This window comes from Anabrus simplex, chromosome 2 (genome assembly GCF_040414725.1).
Source record: "Anabrus simplex isolate iqAnaSimp1 chromosome 2, ASM4041472v1, whole genome shotgun sequence".
NCBI lineage: Eukaryota > Metazoa > Arthropoda > Insecta > Orthoptera > Tettigoniidae > Anabrus > Anabrus simplex.
Window position 1 is genome coordinate 153,326,822 of NC_090266.1, and position 13,305 is coordinate 153,340,126.

The following is a 13,305-nucleotide window of genomic DNA, read 5'->3' on the forward strand; positions in this document are numbered from 1 at the left end:
TTTCCCTAGCGTTGAAAGCATTTGAACTACCATTAAAAATCCTGTGATTTCTGGAGGATACCACATTTAAATGTGGCCATCTCCAATGTGTTAACAGGGGCTGAGACTGGTACATCCAATGTCTAAGTATGGCAAAAATTGCACAAAAACATGGTTAAAACGAGCAGCAATTTCAGTAAAACTTCACTGAGGGCCGTGGCCGAATTTAATTGTCGGGAGCCGTCTCTTTGGTAAAAGAGATAAGCACGGAACTTCCGTATCCTCTTTCTCGCTAGTATATGACGTAGGTACTTCAAGTACTGTATTTTAGCAAAAATGAACTTGCAAAACCTAATTTATTGTGTGAATAACCATGAAGCGTGTGGAGGGCCAATTGCAGAAACAATAATACTAGTTTTAAACCTTAGACAATGTCTAAATGACATCTACACAACGCGCTATGTCCCGTTGCATAAACAATGTTCAGACGATGTTTAGCAAGATAGTTTAAATTTCAATATTGGTTCAAAATAGAAACGTTAAGTATCTCCCATGCTACCCTTTACCCGAAGCAATCAATGAAAATAGTCTGTGCGCACGCCAAATGTTAGCTGTCGTTTGACTTGCATATTACATGCACTATAGGCTATACATGAGCACGACTTGTTTGCAGACGACATTGATTTCTGTGAACCAGGGCAAGAAATCTCATTTGCCCTCAGATTATTGCGATAAGTTATAATGAAATAGATGTAGTTGATGCAACCATTAATTCTGGGAAAATTATCCACAGAAAAATAAAATGTATTGCTTACCAAAAATTATGGTCAGGTATTGGACTGGAAGAGATCCCTCCAAGAAGATTTCAACAAAATTTCATGAAATTCCACCCAAAAGTTTCAACATGTTTTTTGGGAAGGCAAACACACAGATGTCATTTCATTTTCATGCAGACACGTTGGAAACCTCTGCTAGACATACATACTTTCTCCAGGGAGGGCAAAATTATGCTTTGTTTGTACTTTGGAAACAAGTAATTTGAGGTGTAAAGAAAAATGTATGAATTTGCATTACAGGACAGATTCACGTAACTTCATTCCAAGTCCTCGGAGATTTATATCTATTTTGTTTTTGTAATATTTTGTATCTTTGGTTGTAAGAATTAATAACAAAGATAAAAAATGTAGGTAGATTTACCGCATAGTGTGAGGGAGATTTCACAGGAAACAACGATCTGTATGACAATTTCATGAAATACCCACCAAACTGGTGTCAGTTTTTAACACTGAAATAATTTTATTTCGCCAAAAAGTAAGGAGCCTATTAATGGTACATCATTACTAGGACCTGGATGCTGATGCCTTAGAAATGTTTAAAAAATGCACTTAAAATTTTCAAAAATTACTAATAAATGACCTAAAAATTCAAAAAATGCACTATAAAATGAAGAAAATGATCTTATAATAATCTCACCAGTATTTCAAAAAAGACACCTTAGCTCAAACTGAAAAGTAAATCAAAATAGATTTCTAGCATTTAACAAAAGGTTTATGTTCACTTTAGTCTGAGTTGCACTGCATTATGAATGTCATTCTGATTTTGTCAAATGTAAATGATCTGTGGTTATCAGCCAACGAGTTTTTATATCTCAAAAAGCTGCGTTCAACACCAACTGATGCAAAGAACTGAGCTTACTTGAAGTGAGGAAGGTCGTTTGCTGCTAAATCCTCCTCAATCCCATCCATGCAGTAGTTTTCACCAGGAGTGTCGAAGATTTTGCATAATGTTCTATACCCGGCGTTTTTGTCCAGCACTTTCTTCAGTTTTGAGGCAATACCCGCAGCAATTTTGGCACGATTGTTGATCCCACTAGTTTCCACCCAGTTGATTAAGGAAATGGAATCAACCATTTCTTTGCCCGTTTCCTCCAATGATGTGATTGTTGCTGTCAAAAAGGCAAAATTTGATTTTATGAATGCCAAACTACCTTCAATGTTTGGTTCAGACAGCATATCCTGGGCAATTTTTATTGCTGCAGCTTCTTCACTGTCAAAACTCTGCACTATTTCCTTCACTAACTTGAAGTTTTCGCAATAATACATAAACGCGTTTGCCCCAGTATGTTATGATAGGTTGTGGAGGTAATGCAATGTCTGGAGCTTGAGCTCTGAAGCGTGCGACTTGCAAGGGTGCTTTTAAGAAACTTTCTTAACATTTGCTATAAGCCTGTCTACACTGAGGTAAAGAGCCCTTACTTCTTCACAAACTCTGTGCAGTCCATGGGCAAGGCATGTAACATGGACCATTTTAGAATAGAGTGTCTTCAATAAATTAGCTGCTCGTACCATATACGGTGCAGCATCAGTTAAAAATAAAAGTACATCGTCATGTTTGATGCCCTCAGGTCACAGGAGAAACAGCACTATCAAACAGTTTTGATATGGTAGAATAATTGGTCTTTTCTAACACTTTGGTAGTCAATAAAAATATTTCACGTGGTGTATGCACTTCCAAAGTTCCGATCACAACCTTGGCTATATAACGCCCCATAGCAGCTGAAGTTTCATCAATTGACACCCATATCTTCTTCCCGCAAGTTTCAGATCTTACTTTGTTTAATGTGTCTTCGTAACTCTGCGGCAAATCATTCTTATGTAAAGTTCATTCATCTGGTGTTTCTTGATTCGTATGTTTTTCCAAACTCCACGTAATTTCAGGCTGTTGAGTTTATACAGCGGAATGTTTGCAGATACAATTATATCACACAATTCTTTACTGAACTGTGAGGACTTGCAGGAAGTAAGCGCTGAGTTGCAGGTTTATTTGTGTTTATCGTAACAAATATGTTGCGTTCCAGTTAATCTTCTTCCAACAGCTACTTTAGTTCCACACAGTTTGCAAAACAATATGTTTCCATCGGTAGAAAACACACTGTCACCAAATTCAGATACTAGTTGTTTTAAATGCACTGACATACACTGTTTCACTTTAGGCATTTTGAAAGCAGCAATTAACTAATATCTCTCGCCGTGAACTGTGCGGAATTGAGACAAGAATATCCACCTCTTCCCCTTTCTACCACACTACAGCTGACCTTTGTCAACAGAGCAGGTAACATTCCACTAATAACTGGTTTGCGACAAAAACAAGAGCATCTGTATACCTACCCCCAAAACCTTCTGCATCCAAGCTATATTCTTTACTACTAATAGCAATACTGAAATATTTTATTTCAATATTTTAAATTATCTTGTATCAGCTACTAGCTTATTCCTAACTCTGAGAGCCGTAACTCCCTCACATAAAGCTGTGACATGACCTAATTGAAGGGGACAAAAAAGACCTAAAAAGGCAGATTTCTCTAAAATATGACCAAAAAAATCTACCAAACTCAAAAATGCTCTTAAAATGAAAAAATAGCAAGGAATGCAAAAAGATGCAAAATGAAAATGATATATTTGAAGACTGGAAGGTCCAGCTGGAGTTTCCATGTACTTCAGGATTGTTTTATTTTTTATTTTATTCTTTTTGCTAGTGGCTTTACATCGCACCGACACAGATAGGTCTTATGGCGACGATGGGATAGGAAAGGCCTAGGAGTTGGAAGAAAGCGGCCGTGGCCTTAATTAGCATTGTTTCAGACAGCTCACTGCCAGTAAAAAAAAAAAAAAAAAAACATATGACAAACTGGGAGCAAATGGTGATGCTGTCACTTTGTACATCACGTACTCAGAAAATATTAATTGCTATTTTATAATATCCAGCCCATGTGTGTTCAGTCCAATTACTTGAAACAAGTTACCACGTGACTTTATAAAATGTGCCGAGTAAATAGTCGAACCTTAAAACGTTACTTAGGAAGCATGCTCAAAGGACGACCGGTTTTGACCAGCTTACTTGCATATCAAGACAAAAGGCGAGTATGTAGGCTAAATAACTTCAACCATAGATTTATTTTTCTAACCTGCAAATCAGATGTCAAATTTGTAGTCAGCCTGATGAACTTGTGGGACATGTGTGTGCTGTGTTCCTGCATCAGTTGTTTTTGTATGTGCCTTGTTTGCAATTTGCCCTTCACCCTATTGTGAAGTCACTGGCTGGTTAAGCATTATGCCATGCATCGCACTGTTATAAATGCTAGCACGGAGGGAGAGTACACTGTCTACTGTTACCATGCCACTGCGAGCTTGATCATATACCTTGGCTGAACTGGCATTGCAGTTTGCATTTACTATGGTGATGTTACTAATGCATTGTCAATAACACACAAAAATTCTCAATACAGAAATGCATACTGTATGAAATGAGTAATGCTGCATGCATTGTTGAACTTGTCTCACTAGAAGTTTGCAAGAAGTTTGGAGTAACTAAGATGCAATGCAATGTCTGTTGTTGCCACGCCACTGCAAGCTTGATCGCATACCCTGCCTGAGGTGGCAGTGCACCTCGCATTTACTATGGTCATGTTAATAATACGGCATAGTCAATAACACAAAAAATTCTCAATACAGAAATGTTTTATTGCATCACAGAGTCTCACAACCACAAAATTTAGAACTATGCAAAGTCATGTTTTTCTTTTAATATCTGATGCAAAAAGTAATAATGGAAGTTTACAATTGTGTTTTAAGTGAAGGACGTCCCTTCTTCACTCTGCCCTAGCAACATGTATCGCCTCCTCTGGCATTGTCCAGGTCTCTGACACGCTGTAGCATGCTTGTGATCAGTACTTTGAAGTCATCTTGAGGAAAAAGGTCCCATTCCATCTGGGCAACTCTACAGAGTTCTGGGATTACCTGTGGAGGTTGTGGAATGATCAAAAACTGCCATTTTCAGCCTGTCCCATTAATACTCAATGCAGTTCATATCCAGTCAATTAGCTGGCAAATGGGCGAGCGTTATAGGGAATGAAAATTCAGCATAATATTCATCCTCAAAGGGTTGTACAAATGGTCAAAGAATTTCATCTGTACATCGCTGAAGTTAACATCCCTCGAACAGGTATCGAAGGTGTACAACTACCCTACATAATCCAAGCCCAAAATATTACACCACCACCTACGAATACATGCACCTTCTGAACATGCTGGTACTTTCCACCATATCCTTTACGTCTCCACACTATTTATCGACATGTATCTGGCCTAAGTGGTATTCATGTATTATATGCTAACATGACATTACACCATTCATCCAACCCTCAATTAAGATTTTGGATGGCCCAACTTCTCCTCTCAAAATCATGATGATTCTCTAGTGGAACATGTCTAATCAGTCAAAATTACCTTAATTGGGCAATACTAGTTTGTACAGATACAATGACCCTAGTTTCCCTCTAAGTCATCTCGTGATTGATAAGTAATCAAAGTTGGTCTCCATTGTGCTGTTATGAGGATATATCGATCTTGACGTGGTGTCACCCTTGGTCGACCTTACCTTGGTCTGTCAGTCACATCATTGTTCTCACGGTACCTTTTCCAAGTTTATTAGACTGCACTTGGGTGGGTAACACACGATGCGTGATACTGCTGCTTGTGTATATTCACAGTGAATCAATGCCACAATTCTGGCTCGGCCAAACTGGGAAATACGCATTGCTCATGAAATGTAAATACTAGCTGAAGCTTCTACTGCACTGTATACACTACCATCAGTCTTCACCTGACATGGCATAAGGTACTCGTCCACGATGCAACAAAACTTGCATGCAACTTTTGTGCTGCGCAAGAAAAATGGCAGGCCCTGTTTACACACAGCACGCAAGTTTGCCTTTTTTCTTGTTGCGCAACACGAAAACTTGCGCGCCCAAGGAAATGTTGCACCGAGTGTTTACACCACGCTATTTAAGTGGCGCAAGTTTTCTCGCATGCAACTTTCCTAGTCAGCTGTTCTAACGGATGTGAGTGTTTATAGTAGCAAGCATGTCTTCTGGTGAGGTGTTATCGGCGGCTTGCTTATCGCTGATTTTATTATGGCGACGAAAATAAAGACGAGAAAGAACGAGACGGAAATGTTGGATGAGGGAACGGATTTTAGGTTGTGAACATTGTGGTGTTGTTAATTACTTGCTACAGGAATTGTACATGGGAGACCAAGTCTTCTGCAAGAATATCCTGCGAAAGTCAGCGGCTGATTTTGAATATCTGCTGAGAAGAGCAGCGCGGTTGGTACAGAAGAAAGACACACTAATGAGAAAATGAATATCACCAACGGATCGCCTTGTTAGCAACAGGTACGCCGATTTTTAAAAAAATATGGATTTTATACAGTACACATAAGGAATCATTTCTTTTAGCTTATTGTAATTTCCTACATTTTGTTTTGTTACAGGTGACAGTTGTCAGTCATTGATACCGACATGCTCTATTTCACGTCTAATATCTGAAGTTTGTGCTGCTATTTACATCGTGATGAACGCTCTCTGCCGTTTTTGTTTATTTCTGTAGTCCGTTGCCTCAACCTCCCATAAACATTCTTATGTTTCAACTAAATACATCAGCTTTCTCGTCATCTCCCTCGTTCATTTCGTGTTCTGAGACATTGTAACCTGTAAATGAACTTACGTAAATTATGCAATTATTACTAAGATGGGTATCTATTTTGAGGCATGTTATATTTCATTTACAATAAAGGATATACAGGTAAGTACTTACGTTAATTTATTCCCGAGTGTGAACCTCTCAAACATCAGTATAATGTCACAGCAGACGGCCACGTGAGAAAGTTGCGCCACAAAAATGATCTAAACTTTTCACGCCACTTTCAGATGGCGCAACTTTCTCTCTTTCGCTGTGTACACAATGCCACTTTTGACTTTGCACGCAACTTGGAAGTTGCGCAGAATTCGAGTGGCGTGTGCAACTTTTCGAATTGCATGACTGTTTACACGAAGCCACTCAACTTTTCTTGCTCAAATCGAAGTTGCATGCCATTTTAGTTGCATCGTGGACGAGTAGCTATAGTTCACCCTAGGCTGAACAGACTGTAGGCAGCAACATCTGGTGTATTGTAAACAAGCATTTAAATTCCTTGTGTGTATATCATTTACCATAGGAGTACACACGCCCTACCATATAAGATGCCTTACCCCACAATATTCCAACATTTCTTTAGAGGTACATATTTTCAAAAAGATTTTATTTACAAACTTACGAAACACAAAGAAAGACTAAATCTGCTCAGGAAGGCTATTCATTAGTTTTTTGCATTCCAACACTTGCAGAGGGACTGAAATGTTTACATTTAAAAAACCTAGGGAAATCTAATAGTGCAGTGCCAATATCATTCATAAAAAGAAATCACTGCATATGGATGCTTACTTGGAATCGCTACCAGAGTGGCTGGTTCCACTTTTGTCTATGTCCGGGTCACTCTCGGAATCATTCCAGTTTCCGTCAATCCATACACCATCATCTTTGGTGCTGTCAAGTACATTGAAAATCCCAGGTTTCACAAAGCTATTGCAAACTATTGCATCTGTTATATTACCCTGAGCCTGAATGATCCATTGACAAATCAGCTGGAGTGATAGATGCTTCAGCAAAACAATGGGCATATACTGGCATTAACAGTTTCCAGCAGCTATCCAGTCACAATATATTTACGCCGCAAATGGTCTTAAAAGAGCTTGTTCACTAACATGTCCAAAGGTTGGAGATTGATGTTCGACCGCCCGGAATTGCAGCAAGATCGGCTTTATTAGCTCCGACTCCTTGCTTCACAGCATCAACAGGGTTGCCTCTAAAGTTGTCCAGCACAATACGGACTCCTTTCCGAGCAGAGTATCACGCCTTCGCTGCCACACGGAACATATCCAGTTGCACAGCATTTTCTCATCCATCCAGCCTTTTACTTTATCACATACATGGATACCAGTAAGTAACGTGATGTTCTTCAGTAATGTCTTGCTTTCAAATATAATGTATGGCGATAGTTCGTGCCCATCGGCAATAAGGGCCAACATAACCGTACAACGTAACTTTGTTTTGCCGGTAGTTTTTAACTGGAACACTTGTGACTCTCTTCTCAAAAACATTCCTTGGCATGTCAAAATACACCAGCGGTCTGGTAAGTAGTGCTGATCTGTGAGAGAATATGCGAGTTCTGCTGCCTTAACCTGATTACATCCTTGTGGAATTCTTTAACTTTAATAGGTCCAGTCTTTAGGAAGATTTTGGCACAAAGACTTTTTCCAACACAATGACAGGTTATTATGTTTAATAAAGTCATCCAACCATAACTTGCCTTGAATAAGCTTCCCAGAATATTGCAGGAACAAAGTGTCCTGTGATATTAGTTGGAACATTTTGTGGAAAACACTGCATTCATTGTTCCACATCGCTCACCCCTTCCAGTAATGCTTCCTGAACACATGGAAACTTGTTCAGTTTTGGGCCACAAAAACATGCCTGGAGGAATTAGTGTTTTTAATTCCACTCGCTGCTTTCTTCAATTTCTCAGCTGCATTTCGTGAACAGAAAACTCCTGGCCCTGTACTCTGTTACCATTTCATTCCGTGAATTTCACCATTTTAAGCTTGAATGGAGCTGTGAAACTTAACTCTTCCAATGACAAATATTTACTAACAACCTCAATAATGATTTAGTTCTGACTGTGTGCAGCAGTGGCCCTATCCTTTTGTTGCAGCAGCTGCATATTCAGGTGGCTCCTAAAAATAGCAAAAATTTATGAGATTTTGATTTTTTTTAAATTGGGGTGAAGCCGATATGTGATAGAGAATGATTTTTCAACCAAATTCATTATTTAACCTTAAATGGAGAGTTTTGCATACTTTAGGGGCACTATGTGATTCTATTAGAACAATATAACAGCAAGATCATTTCTGTGTAATGAAAAATTTGATAGCAGTACTCATGTCCATAGTCTTTACTTGCTAAACCTGTTAGGTTTTGCTAACATTATTCCTAAGGGATACAATAAGAACATACATGGCTTCTGACTTTAAAACATTTTCAAAATGGGTTCACAAACTGATAATACAAGAAAGCTTATCACCACCACAACCACAATAGCATTGTTTCCTCTTTCTCATTTTACGCGCATAAGTTAACATGGTAAAAAGCTCTGTTTACTACCTGCTTGTGTGAGTCCTGTTTATAAACCTTTGGTGCTACGGGCAATTAATTGAAGACCTTGGTGCAAGATGTTAAATTTAAAAAAAGTTAAGTTTTCTTTATGCAAGAAGTCAACTCAAGTCTCTTTCTTATAGTGTAAAAAAAAAAAGCTCCAGATGTCAGCAGTGGCTGAGATATTTGCCTGAAAAGTGCAATTTTGTTACATGGAAGAAGGTGTCAACAGTTTTGATTTCATAAGAAGGTGTTAACTTCTGAAATAACACCTTCCTGGCATGGTTACCTGGAAGAAGGTGTCAACTCTGGAAATAACACCTTCTTGACAGGGTTAGCTATTCTTGTTGGTAGAATAGAATAGAATGGAGTACGCCCATCCCCTAGTTCCGGATTCCGGAATTATGGGAGAGAGTACTCTTTTATTGCAATTTGTTCAATTTGATACATGCTTAACAATTAACATTTTCCTCTTACATTTGTTTAGTGTACTGAATAAAATTTGTTTTGTCCTAAACGTTAGCATTGCTATCTTGTCTAGGACAACATGTATCTTACCTTAATTTATATATACACTTAAATTAACGAAAAAAAAAAAAAAGAAAAAAAACGGATCATTATCAAACAATGTAACTGCTCACCTTGCGGCAAACTAACAAAGGCACACATTTGTGCTTTACAGCAGAAGTAAATTAAATAAGTGTGAATACCCACTTTCCAGCGGATACTACATATTATGTGAAACCAGTTCAGGCAAGTCACAAAGCACCTTCACAGGCATTTAAATAACCTTTACAGGTATATCAATCTGTTCCTCTACATGCTTAAATGCCACCATGTACCTTACTATTACTATATTTGACGCACGTGCTTGTTTAACAGTAACAATACTTGTGGTTATTGCTAGTGTCTTTTCGTTTCCTTATGCTATATACTTCTCAAAATCTTATTAACTCATACATTTCTGCTATTTCCGAGATCTCTTGTTGTACAATCATCATATTATCTCTCTGCTGCGCTTGTAACTTTCATTGTCATCACACTTTACTCTAATCTGCACATGCAGAAGTGCTGAGTCAGCACTGGGCTTGAGATAGGTAAGCCTATCTCTTCCTCTCCCTACTCTACTATACTACAGCAGCCAAAACAAACTAATTAACCATCCCACAGCAAATAAAACAGGCTAACACACAGCAAACGACCTCATTGTAAGGAACTCATTACTGTTAGCATGTTGCTGAATTAAATCTGTTACTTAGCAATATACAATATCTAATATAAATGAACACTGAACAACTACAAGAGAAACATAGTCCTAAACTTATAACTATAGTATTTCCGAGATCTCTTGTTGTACAGTCATCATCGTGCTCATGTATATTACATTTACTATCATTTACCAGTGCTGTTATTACTTTCTGTTATTACTAATCTCATTTTAATTTCTTTCTTCCACATGTTTCTTAGAATACAGAAAAATTTAGCTAGTTTTCCTGGGGTGATCCATTCTCTATTTAACAGTTTGGTTATTGTATAAAATTCTTTCTCTCTTTCTACTTTTAATTTATATTCATCTCCAAGGTATTTAGTTCTCAGTGCCTCCGTTCCCTTACATGTTCTCAGTAAATGAGCTTCTCCCATTATGTCGTCACAAAATAAACACTGATTTACGTTATGGTTCTCACTTATTCCCTTATTTTTGTATAAACCCAAAAGCCACCACAACACACCTCTTAGTTCCCTATTTGTGATTCTATTTTTTCTTATTGACATATATTGGATAATGCCACAGAATTCTACTAGTGTTCTTTTGGTTTCACATTCTGCTCTGATCGTCTGTTTCTCTATGTCCTTTACTCTAATCGTTAATATTTTAATGAAACTGTTTTCTTTACCGTTCATCTCCTTATCCCAATATAGCCCCATTCCTATTTTGTCTAGCATACCTTTTACTTTCGATAACCAATAATTCTCATCCAAGTGTCTCATCTGGTGCTGGTAGGCTAGAATTAATATTTCCCTCCCCTCTCCTCTTTTTAATCTTAACCAATATTTTACTATTTTCTTAGTTATGTCTGCTTGGATGCTGATATCTCCACATATAGTTCTCACTCCACTATTTGCTGCACATTCTGGTAGGCCCATTATTATTTTACAGAATTTGTTACTTATGATATCTAGTTCTTTTTTATCAACTTCTATACCCCATATTTCAACCCCATACAGTGCTTTTGATACCACGAGGGCATTAAAAACATTTTTATGTACTTTGTATTGCAAATTAGGCATCATCTTTTCTAAGGCCTTTATACTTGATAGGGCGGCCACACCTTTTATTTTTGCATGGCGTATCTGTTCCTTCCACAACCCGTTCTTTGTAAATATTATTCCTAAATATTCTAATTTATTTACAACTTCTAATTCAACACCATCTAACAGCCATCGCCTTTCATTTCTTTTTAATTTATTTCTTCTTTTGCAAACCATTACTTTTGTTTTTTTGGTATTTATTTTCAAATTCCATGTATTACAGTATTCCACCAATTTTTTGAGGTTACTTTGCATACCTGCTGTTGTTAGTGAGAGCAGCAGGATGTCGTCTGCGAAGACTAGACCGGGGATCTCTTTATTGTATAAGCAAGGGCTAGTATTATTCTCTTCCGCTAGGCATTCTATTACATCATTAATAAAAAGCAAAAACAGTATTGGTGATAGTTTACATCCCTGCTTAAGTCCAATGTTCGAGTGTATCTTTCCTATCATTACATCTTCTTTGACTTTAACTGAACATATTACTTCGGCATATAATTCTTCTATGGCTTTAATCATTTTCATTGACATTCCTATTCCGGCCAGCTTCACAACGACAGCCCGTCTGCTGACTGAATCAAAAGCTTTTTGTAGGTCTATAGCTGCGATGTATAGTCTACCACCTTTCTTTCTTATGTACTTATCCATTAACGTTTTGATTATAAATACATTGTCAGTAGTTCTCATTCTTTTCCTAAATCCTGATTGGTATACCGAGAGAATAGAGTAATCTTCTGCCCATTTCATAATTCTTTTCGCTAAAATCCCAGTGTAGATCTTACTTAGTGAGTCCAACAATGTAATCCCCCTGTAGTTGTTCGTATTCGTTCTTTCTCCCTTTCTTTTGTAGATCGGGCAAATTACTCCTTCCTGCCAAGATCTTGGAATTTTTCTTCCCTCAAATATTTTATTGAATATTTTAGTTATTATTTCAATCATCTGACCGTTGTTACCTATCTCTTTCCAGAATTCATGCGTAATTCCATTAGCAGCACCTGATTTTCCGCCCTTCCCTTTTTTCATTACATCTAGTACCTCGTCTGTGGTTATTATATCGTCTAGTATAGGCAGCGTACACTCCATTTGTCTCAGTATACCAATTTCGTTTCTGTTCTCTACCCACGTGTCCTTACCCCCTAATAACCCCTTAAAATACGTTAACCATTCCTCATTAGATATTTTTACTTGATCATAGCTTTTATAACCCTTACATATTGTGCTAATTTTGTTCCATACTTTCTTTGTTTCATTTTCCTTACAGTACTTTAGTAATATTTTTGATTCTTTGTCCTGCCATTTACTTTTCTTATCGCTTATTAAATTTTTGTATTCTTTCCTCTGGTTACAAAAATCTACTCGTAAGGCCTGAGATCCCTCATTTCTATACCTTTTTAAAGCCTTAATCACTTGATTTTTCTTCTCTTTACACTCCTCCGTATACCATACATTTCTTTTATATTGTCTACTCTTACTCACAACCATTTTTTTACCAGCTACTTCTATTGATCTTTCAAGCATTCTTATTGCCTCATCTAGGTTATTATCCTCTATCATATACTCCATGCCTATTCTCAGAATTTCAAAGGTTTTACCCCTATAGTAATCTCTAAATTGTTCTCTCTTTTCCTCATTCCACCTGTATCTTACTAATTTTCTCTGTTCATAGTTAAAGAATTGTTTGTCTACTTTATTATCTTCCTCTCTCAGTAGCCGAATAACAACTGGGAAATGATGAGACGCTGTCCAATTTTTTACCTGGATTTCTTTAATAAGAGTTAAAGCCTCTCTAGATGCCAGTACTAGGTCTATAACACTCCCTCCTGGCTCAACTATATATGTTAGGTTGCCTGATTCATCTCCTGGCCATCCCCCATTTAAGATGTACAATTCCTCTATCGCGCATATTTCTAATAATTTCTCTCCATTTTTA

The 13,305-nt window shown here is 37.5% G+C and overlaps 1 protein-coding gene across 1 annotated transcript in view; it reads right to left on the reverse strand.

Annotated features, from left to right (window-relative positions):
• LOC136863945 (zinc finger protein on ecdysone puffs) overlaps positions 1–13,305 on the reverse strand; it is a 259,166-nt gene that overhangs the window by 52,925 nt on the left and 192,936 nt on the right. The window lies entirely within an intron of this gene.